This window comes from Lolium rigidum, chromosome 6 (genome assembly GCF_022539505.1).
Source record: "Lolium rigidum isolate FL_2022 chromosome 6, APGP_CSIRO_Lrig_0.1, whole genome shotgun sequence".
Lineage (NCBI taxonomy): Eukaryota > Viridiplantae > Streptophyta > Magnoliopsida > Poales > Poaceae > Lolium > Lolium rigidum.
Window position 1 is genome coordinate 135,492,073 of NC_061513.1, and position 10,735 is coordinate 135,502,807.

A 10,735-nucleotide genomic window follows, 5' to 3' on the forward strand; every position below is an offset into this window, starting at 1 on the left:
ACACATCCAACAAATGAGTGTCACGGAGATGCGCATGTTACGATGGATGTGCGGCCATACAAGAAGGGGCCGGATTAGGAACGAGGTAATTCGCAATAGACTAGGGGTGGTACCGATCGACGAGAAGCTAGTCCAACACCGACTAAGGTGGTTGGGCATATCCAGCGGAGGCCTCCACAGTTAACATTGGAATTCTAAGTAGTATGGAGGAAACTAGAAGGGTAGAGGACGACAAAAGTTAACTTAGGTGAAAGCGGTAAAAATAGATTTAAGGGATTGAAATGTACCTAAAGTCTTGGCTCTTGATTGGACTGCATGAAGAATCAGCGATCCATGATCCATGTACCAGAATCTTGGTTTACTCTTTTTTTTCCTTTCCGTTCTTGTTTTGCTTTCCTTTGATTTCATTTCTCTTGGGTTTCATATCTTGCCTACCCAAACTTGCTTGGAAAAAATGCTCCACCCGGTTATGTTGGATATGTTGGTCATGTAGTCACTGCCTAGGTTTCATCTTTGTCCTCAATGAGATATATGCGTCTTATATCAAATCCTAACAATACACAATTAATTTATTAAATGAACTTTTGTATTACTAAGTCCTATTAGTAATAAGAAAAACTACTTTCCGTATGTATTATCTTTGAATTTTCACACTGTCACTTTAATACAAAACAAACTTTGCATGTATACTCAACAAATATTTGATTTTGTGGCTTATATAGCATGGCTGTTGCTTATACACATACACTAAACCAACCATTTAGCATACTCAACAAAATAATTCATAGAAGTGAGAAAACTCTGTAAGAAAAAAATCAAATAAATTAGAAAACCTAGGAAATTTCTTACTCTTGATACCCCAAAAAAATTGGAAACACAAGTTGACAAAAATTAAACAAACTATGAAGAGGGAAAATTCCGAATTTTACAAATATTTGACCTCTAAAAAGAAATATCAATGCTACATATGATGCATTTTAAACCCTTAACCATACAAACTTATATATTCTAATTGGCATGCATATTTTCTTCGATTCCCCTTTCTTCTGATTTGCTTGTACAAATTCCTGAAATTCCATCTAGTAATAATTCTCAGACATTTAGTAATTCTCTTGTAACATGTTTTTTCTCCATAATATTTACTCCCTCTTATCCTAAATATAAGCCATATAGTTTTTGGCACGAATATTAAAGAACACACTTGGAGGCAAAGCTAGAGCATATTTGGGTAAGATTACTCCTGACTAATTGATGTGAGAAAATAGAGGAGTTCACATTAGATAAGTAAACATAATAAAATTTCTAATGAGAATCTCCATACAAGTGATACAACGCAATATATCTTATATTTTGGAATTTTTCTAAAAACTATATAGCTTATATCAAGGAACATGGGGAGTATGTTTTACATATTCATTTTTTACCAAAAATAGGAATGATTGAGGTAATTGCCATACACTTAGTATTTCAAACTTTCTTAATGTCTCCTACTTATTTCTTCATTTTATCCAAAATTTATGTTTACAAAAATTCCTTTCTCTTTCCAATATTTTATTCTTCCCTTTTTATTCCTCTAAATTTAGTTTCCACATATACTTGTTGAATGCCAACCAGACACGAGTGAAACAGCGTCAGATCAATCAAATCCGAGGTAGTGGCTAAAGGCTGAAACTAAAAGTTCCACATGCGAGGAGTCAATCTTGCCTGGTATTATTGAATTTTTTTTTTTATCTCTGACCAAAAATAGATTCAGATTTCAGACTTCCTACTCCCAACCCTTGTATGTATTGCTCGTCTACTTTCTAACTTCTTACTATTGGCTACTGGATCACATCGACGTTACTATATAACAAACCGAAGAGCGGAAATACTTGTAAAGGCAAAACATTTGCTATATTGGCGCGCAAGCCAATTGACTAAAACCTTGGTGGCCAGAAAAGTTAACGTTGGCAGAACAAAAGGTGCAAAGATGTTCTTCAAAAATGTTAGTCAAACAATGGGTAGCGTTTGGTGCAATCAAAATTACCTAGCTTCCTTAAGTTATCATAGTCAAAGCATTTAAACTTGAAAGAAAAGAAAAGCGTTTGCAATTGGAAACCTCTCTGATGAAGGATTCCAAGTTTTCACCTTACACGACATATTATCTGATAAAAAAAGTACAATGCCGTGGTGTTTCGATGGTCACAACTTTTATTTCACTTTCTCAGTGGTTCATTCCCTCCTTTTTGCAGAAGAAAATGTGAAATGCATTCAGCCTCTAGTCCTCTACTTGTAGTAGTATTAAGGAAAGTTCAATCTACTGTGATATGCACATGTCTGTACAACTCAATGCAAATGATAAGCACAGAAAACAAGCCAATGCAAATGATAAACACAAAGAGAACAAAGATGACTTGACCTTAGCTTTGGTACCATTGTCTAGGGGAATCTTAGGATCTCAGCTCATCAAATTGAGAACAGACACTGAGATATGTATGCCCGGGGCTAGACAAACTGAATCAAGTGGATGTCAATATATAGTAGGAATGTTTAGCAGCGAATACATAGATGTGTCTAAGAAAATCCCAGTGGGTCACTTCCAGCGAGATATCACTGGAATCGGAACGACTAATGAGACACTACATGGTCCACAAGTTCTGGAGGCATTGCCCCCAAGGTCTCTTATATCAAAGTTCGTGTAAGTTGTCAAACTGTGCCATGTGCATGTGGAATTGAAACTGCCGTCTCCAGAGAAGTGGCGTACTATTTTTCTGGAAAAAAAAAGATGTGCCACATGATAACATCTAGAAAAATGGAATATGTTGTTGCAAGCTTCAACTAGTCAAGAGAGCCGGTGATCCGGGGCTCCTCCGCTATATAAACACACTAAATGCTATGTGACTAAGCACACAAAACAGAAACACTTCGAGAATCAAGACTCCACAGGCCACAGCCATACAGAGCATGTCGTATCCTGAAGAGACATCGCTTGATTGTTCAGTCAGGATGAGCAAGCCAAGGAGCCAAGGCAAGCAGAGAGGAGGCCTCGGCAGGGTGCTGAGAGAGCACAAGGCGAGGCTCTACATCATCCGGCGATGCGTGGTCATGCTGCTCTGCCACCACGACTAGATCAGTGATCGGTGCTTTCGGCTCAAGTCCAAGACTCCAGTTTTGCTCTGGTTTCCATTAATTTTCAGGCTTCGGAGTTAGGTCTTGACATTCTTTTGATGTGTATACTGAGGGAACCATTGTTAGATGTAGACTTTTTTGGCGAGAAAGCTTGACATTCTTGCTGTGCACTTGGTAGATCAGGAATGCAATATCTGGATATTACAGATGTGGAACTTTTCTTTTACTACTTGATAGTTGATGTCATTGTGCTGTGTTGTTACTCTGTTTCTGCTTGGAAGAATTTGCAACCACACCGCATAGCTCACACAGCGAAATTCGCCAGAAAATCCGCACTTAAACCACCAGTGAAACAGAATAGCGATACCCAATTAGATGCGAGACCCCAAACACAGCCCCTTCATCTCTCGGCGCGCGGTGAGCACTGGTCTCCTCTCCCTCCGCTTGCCGCTCCAGCCGCGGAATGGTCGCTCCTACATTTTGGTTTAGTTTTTGGTTAGGGTATCTACTGAGGTGCACCGTTGGGGTGGCTGGAGCAGCTGGTGGATGATTAAATTTACTTTAACTCTACTTTCACACCGGTGCCGACCTTCACTGTGGCGTCTTGGAGTTGATGGCATCGTGTACTTATGGATCGTTCGGATCGGTATTTTGGTCTTCTCACATTTCTTCAGATCTAGCTAGATCCGTTTCTTGGCGTGTCGCTAGCGTTCGTCTTTATCTATGGTGGCACCAGGGGCCGAGGCGAGGTGGATTCTCTGGAGCGAGGATGTTGGTCTGAAGGTTGTGGATTTGTCATTATTTCTCAACTTCGTTGATGTCATGCAACAGATCTTTCCAAGGTAGCACGTGGACGTCCCTGGTCGATGTGTCACAATATGTGCTTCGTTGCTTAGAGCTAGCAGCTTGTTCATCGACTCATAAAACCTCATTGGCGATGATGCTATTTTGGATATGGCAATGGTGGAAGCTCGTCATCTCTTCCAATGCACGGCTAGCCAACATTGAAATTTGGCGGCGGCCGCTGGATTCGGCGAGTGCAGGAAACACTAGAGATTGTTTTCTCCAAAGTTTCGAGACTGTTTTCTCATGCTTGTTAGTTTTCACGTTTGTTTACTTATGTAACTTGATTGGTATTTTCTGTTGATGAAATACGATGGTTGCTCTTTTGAAAAATAGGAATACTGATACCCATTTGCCAGTGATTCTTTTGTGCCTTAGTCAGGCGACAAGTTTATTCATGATATCAAAACAAATCGATGCATCATTCACGCATTCATGATTTGTCCGACCATATAATATGGCCTTGACTGCTGACCTTGTCGATCTTATCAAACAGGTGTACTGGATGCATCTCTCGTGCCAGATTGCCAGCTACTCGTGAATGATAGGATGGCTGGAGGAGATTGTTAAGTCTTGTCAATTTGGAAGGCGGCTTGAAGAATATGGGCATCTTAGAGGCGATTTCAGCCCCCGTACATGCAAAAGCATTGAACCTCCTGAACTTAATCCCGGAGTCTGGTTGTGTAGATGCAATTGGTGCAATTAGTACATCACAAACACCCGGGGTTTGTGAAGATACTCGAATATCATAAGTGAGATACTGGGAATCTTACCGATGATAGAGAGATTAGATGCTTGAAAATTGGCAGATCTCATAATATTTTAAGTCATGAACTAGCTTCGTTTGGTCGTATCCATGATAGAACCATGGTCTGACTGGGTCATGTCTAGCCGAGCTAGATCTAGTTAAGATGGTTGATTGTAACGGGCCAATTGATTAATAAAGCCCTTTATTTCCCTGAAAAAAGAAATTTACCACTCGGCACTCTTTTTCTTTTGCACCAACATACATGTATTGTCGCACTCGGTACACAATGTCATAAAGACCGTCTAGTTTTCATCATCCATAGTACAGTACCTCGTAGAAAAAGAGCACAAACTAACTCACAACTAGAGACAATGATTCATTGTAGATCCTCATACTTAAACTCACAACTAGGCAAAACACAAGGTTCCATAGGATCATGGTGGCACTGATATAGCGCATAAGGTTGGATAGAGTAATCATTTTGTGCTACTCAAATTTAATCATTGGGCCTCATACACCAAATCATGAATAGAGTAAAACATTGATCTAACTCACTATATAATCCAGTCTTGCCACCAAAAACACCGGTGTTTAGAGTAGATTTGAGCTATAAATAGAAGGTAACATGCAGAATTATCGTTTTGTGCTACTGGATTTAATCATTGGCCCCATACACCAAATCACACACTTGTATTAATAGAGCATTCTCAAGGATGTAGCAACCGAATAGAGTAAAATATAGATCTAACTCACTATATAATCCAATCTCGCCATCAAAACACCGGTGTTTAGAGTAGATCTGAGGTATAAATAGAAGCTAAACATACACAAGCTAACAATGTAAACCGGCGGGAGGCGAGGGCGTAGTCTTGCGCCCTCATGGCCACGGTGGAGGTCGAAGACGAGCCGGCTTGACCTGAGGTATCAACGGTAGATCTAGCCTCCGAATGCGTGGATCGACACGATTCCACGCCCAACGTGCCGCATGGGAGTACATCAACATTCCAACGAGGAATATCTCTGGCTAGAAGCTTGCTTCCGTCTCGCTGGCTAGGTGCTTTTCCGGACACTTAGTCATCCAAGTGGTTCTAAAGAAGGGACGATTGCGGTATGTGGAGTGAAGTGAAACTGGATAAGGACGATGTTGGTCCTAATTTATGCAAAAGTAGCAAGGGTTATGGCTGTCCGGCAAGATGGGTGATACGTCTCCAACGTATCGATAATTTCTTGTGTTCCATGCCACATTATTGATGTTATCTACATGTTTTATGCACACTTTATGTCATATTCGTGCATTTTCTCGGAACTAACCTATTAACAAGATGCCGAAGTGCCAGCTGTCGTTTTCTGCTGTTTTTGGTTTCAGAAATCCTAGTAAAGAAATATTCTCGGAATTGGACGAAATAAAAGCCCAGAGGCCTATTTTCTCACGAAGCTTCCAGAAGTCCGAAGACGAAACGAAGTGGGGCCACAGGGGAGCCAAACCCTAGGGTGGCGCGGCCCCCCCCTTGGTCGCGCCGCCCTGTCATCTGGGGCCCCTGTGCCCCCTCTCGACTTGCCCTTCCGCCTACTTAAAGCCTCCGTGACGAAACTTCCAGTACCGAGAGCCACGATACGGAAAACATTACTGAGACGCCGTCGCCGCCGATCCCATCTCGGGGATCCCGGAGATCTCCTCCGGCACCCCGCCGGAGAGGGGAATCATCTCCCGGAGGACTCTACACCGCCATGGTCGCCTCCGGAGTGATGAGTGAGTAGTCTACCCCTGGACTATGGGTCCATAGAAGTAGCTAGATGGTTGTCTTCTCCCCATTGTGCTATCATTGTCGGATCTTGTGAGCTGCCTATCATGATCAAGATCATCTATCTGTAATTCTATATGTTGCGTTTGTTGGGATCCGATGAATAGAGAATACTTGTTATGTTGATTATCAAAGTTATGCTTATGTGTTGTTTATGATCTTGCATGCTCTCCGTTTCTAGTAGAGGCTCTGGCCAAGTTTTTACTTTTAACTCCAAGAGGGAGTACTTATGCTCGATAGTGGGTTCATGCCCGCATTGACACCCGGGACAGTGATGTAAAGTTCTAAGGTTGTGTTGTGCTGTTGCCACTAGGGATAAAACATTGATGCTATGTCTAAGGATGTAGTTGTTGATTACATTACGCACCATACTTAATGCAATTGTCTGTTGCTTTGCAACTTAATACTCGGAGGGGGTTCGGATGATAACCCGAAGGTGGACTTTTTAGGCATAGATGCAGCTTGGATGGCGGTCTATGTACTTTGTCGTAATGCCCAATTAAATCTCACTATACTCATCATGATATGTATGTGCATTGTCATGCTCTCTTTATTTGTCAATTGCCCAACTGTAATTTGTTCACCCAACATGCTGTTCGTCTTATGGGAGAGACACCTCTAGTGAACTGTGGACCCCGGTCCAATTCTCTTTACCGAAATACAATCTACCGCAATACTTGTTTTTACCGTTTTCTCTGCAAACAATCATCTTCCACACAATACGGTTAATCCTTTGTTACAGCAAGCCGGTGAGATTGACAACCTCACCGTTTCGTTGGGGCAAAGTACTTTGGTTGTGTTGTGCAGGTTCCACGTTGGCGCCGGAATCTCCGGTGTTGCGCCGCACTACATCCCGCCGCCATCAACCTTCAACGTGCTTCTTGGCTCCTCCCGGTTCGATAAACCTTGGTTTCTTTCTGAGGGAAAACTTGCTGCTGTGCTCATCATACCTTCCTCTTGGGGTTGCCCAACGAACGTGTGAAATACACGCCATCAAGCATATTTTCCGGCGCCGTTGCTCGGGAGATCAAGACACGCTGCAAGGGGAGTCTCCACTTCTCAATCTCTTTACTTTGTTTTTATCTTGCTTTATTTTATTTACTACTTTGTTTGCTGCACTAAATCAAAATACAAAAAAATTAGTTGCTAGCTTTACTTTATTTACTGTCTTGTTCACTATATTGAAAACACAAAAAAAAATTTAGTTTACTTGCATTTACTTTATCTAGTTTGTTTTATTTACTGTTGCTAAAATGGCCAACGCTGAAAATACTAAGTTGTGTGACTTCACAACCACAAATAATAATGATTTCTTATGCACACCTATTGCTCCACCTCGCTACTACAGACAGAATTCTTTGAAATTAAACCTCGCTTTACTCGAATCTTGTCATGAACAATCAATTTTCCGGAATTAGTTCCGATGATGCTCGCTGCCCATCTTAATAATTTTGTTGAACTATGTGAAATGCAAAAATATAAAGATGTAGATGGTGATATTATAAAATTAAAATTGTTCCCTTTCTCATTAAGAGGAAGAGCTAAAGATTGGTTGCTATCTCTCGCCTAAGAATAGTATTGATTCATGGACTAAATGCAAGGATGCTTTTATTGGTAGATATTATCCCCCTGCTAAAATTATATCTTTGAGGAGTAGCATAATGAATTTTAAACAATTAGATACTGAACATGTTGCTCAAGCTTGGGAAAGAATGAAATCTCTCGGTTAAAAATTGCCCAACCCATGGATCGACTACTTGGATGATCATCCAAACCTTCTATGCAGGACTAAATTTTTCTTCGCGGAATTTATTGGATTCAGCTGCTGGAGGTACCTTTATGTCCATCACTCTTGGTGAAGCAACAAAGCTTCTTGATAATATGATGATCAACTACTCTGAATGGCACACGGAAAGAGCTCCACAAGGTAAGAAGGTAAATTCTGTTGAAGAATCCTCTTCCTTGAATGATAAGGTTGATGCTATTATGTCTATGCTTGCGAATGATAGGACTAATGTTGATCCTAATAATGTTCCGTTAGCTTCATTGGTTGCACAAGAAGAACATGTTGAAGTAAACTTCATTAAAAATAATAATTTCAACAACAATGCTTACCGAACAATTCTAGTAATAACTATAGGCCATATCCTTATAATAATGGCAACGGCTATGGTAATTCTTATGGGAATTCTTACAACAATAATAGGAATTCACCCCTGGACTTGAGGCCATGCTTAAAGAATTTATTAGTACACAAACTGCCTTTAACAAATCTGTTGAGGAAAAGCTCAATAAAATTGATATTCTTGTTTCTAGAGTTGATAGTCTTGCCTCTCGATGTTGATCTTTTGAAATCGAAAGTTATGCCTAATAGGGATATTGAAAATAAAATTGTTACTACAGCAAATGCCATCCAAGTTAGAATTAATGAGAATATAAGATTAATGGCTGAACTGCGTGCTAGGTGGGATAGAGAAGAAAATGAAAAACTAGCTAAAGAGAAAAATGTAGCTAAAGTTTGGACTATTACCACCACTAGTAATGCTAATGCTACACATGTTGCTGCACCTCCTACTCATACTAATAAAAGAATTGGTGTTAGCAATGTTTCCACTTCTAATGCAAAGCGCGAAAACCGCCTGAAACCGCTAAAACTGCTGAAACCGCTCTGTGATAAAGCTCGCTGAAATTTTTTCCAACATTGGGGATGATGATCCCATTGCTTTAGATTATAATGGTTTGAATTTTGATGATTGCCACATCTCTGAAGTTATAAAGTTCTTGCAAAAACTTGCTAAAAGTCCTAATGCTAGTGCTATAAATTTGGCTTTCACGCATCATATTACAAATGCTCTCATAAAAGCTAGAGAAGAGAAACTAGAGCGCGAAGCCTCTATTCCTAAAAAGCTAGTGAACTGTGGACCCCGGTCCAATTCTCTTTACTGAAATACAATCTACTGCAATACTTGTTTTTACTGTTTTCTCTGCAAACAATCATCTTCCACACAATACGGTTAATCCTTTGTTACAGCAAGCCGGTGAGATTGACAATCTCACTCGTTTCGTTGGGGCAAAGTACTTTGGTTGTGTTGTGCAGGTTCCACGTTGGCGCCGGAATCTCCGGTGTTGCGCCGCACTACATCCCGCCGCCATCAACCTTCAACGTGCTTCTTGGCTCCTCCTGGTTCGATAAACCTTGGTTTCTTTCTGAGGGAAAACTTGCTGCTGTGCTCATCATACCTTCCTCTTGGGGTTGCCCAACGAACGTGTGAAATACACACCATCAATGGGCCCACAAGACCGTTTGCGTTGTACGATGGTTACACACGGAGAAAGAGAACAAAATCATGGGCGACATATATTACACAGTAATTCTGTGTGGAGGACGTCACCTGTTGGAGGACGTCCTCGTTCACCAATGCCAACGTGACATCGTGCAATTTAGGAGGGTCACTCCCTTGGCAGAGATTGATGCACAACTCTAGAGGAATACACACATCTTTGATGGTAAAGAACCTTTCATTGTTTCTGCCATGACTTCTCCTCGGCCACCTGGTTTGAGCCCGCTGAACGACCCTCCAACCAGTACTCTCATCAACGTTTGGTACGGACGAGCATATCAATATATTGAGCGAACAATGAGCAAGCTGGATTTCATAGTGTGAAGCCCATATCTCATCATGTCGCCTCGTGCTCACAGCGGAATATTGCATATCAATATTCGACATAAAAACCACTCCTCCATAGTAGTTCTATTCCAGACCGATGATCCAACCTCGATGAAATCATTGATGCAGACAGGCGGGGCAACCTAGAAACATGCATTAGGCCAAGCATATGGTTGTCAGGTATCCAGTTTTGTTTCCAGACACAAGTGTTTTATCTTGTACCAATTTGCCTAATCAAACCCTACATCTCTCCCCTCGATCAACATATGCCATATTTGGGATGGGTGCGAGCCACAAGTGGCCTCCAGGATATATGTCAAAGGGAAATAAATTGCCTTCAAAATTCTTGCACTCAAAGTCTCAGGATCTTGGAGAAGACATCAAACTTATTGAGCCAAAAGGGCTAGATTGAAAAGTACGATGGCACAAAAACCCAGAACTCCCACAAACTTTGGTGAACACATGAACTCCCATGAGACCTAATGTGTCTTTATTTGCCTCTCTTACTTCCCCATCAAAAGTTTTGGATCAACAAGTTAATGTGAAGACATAAACCTCTCAGCAAC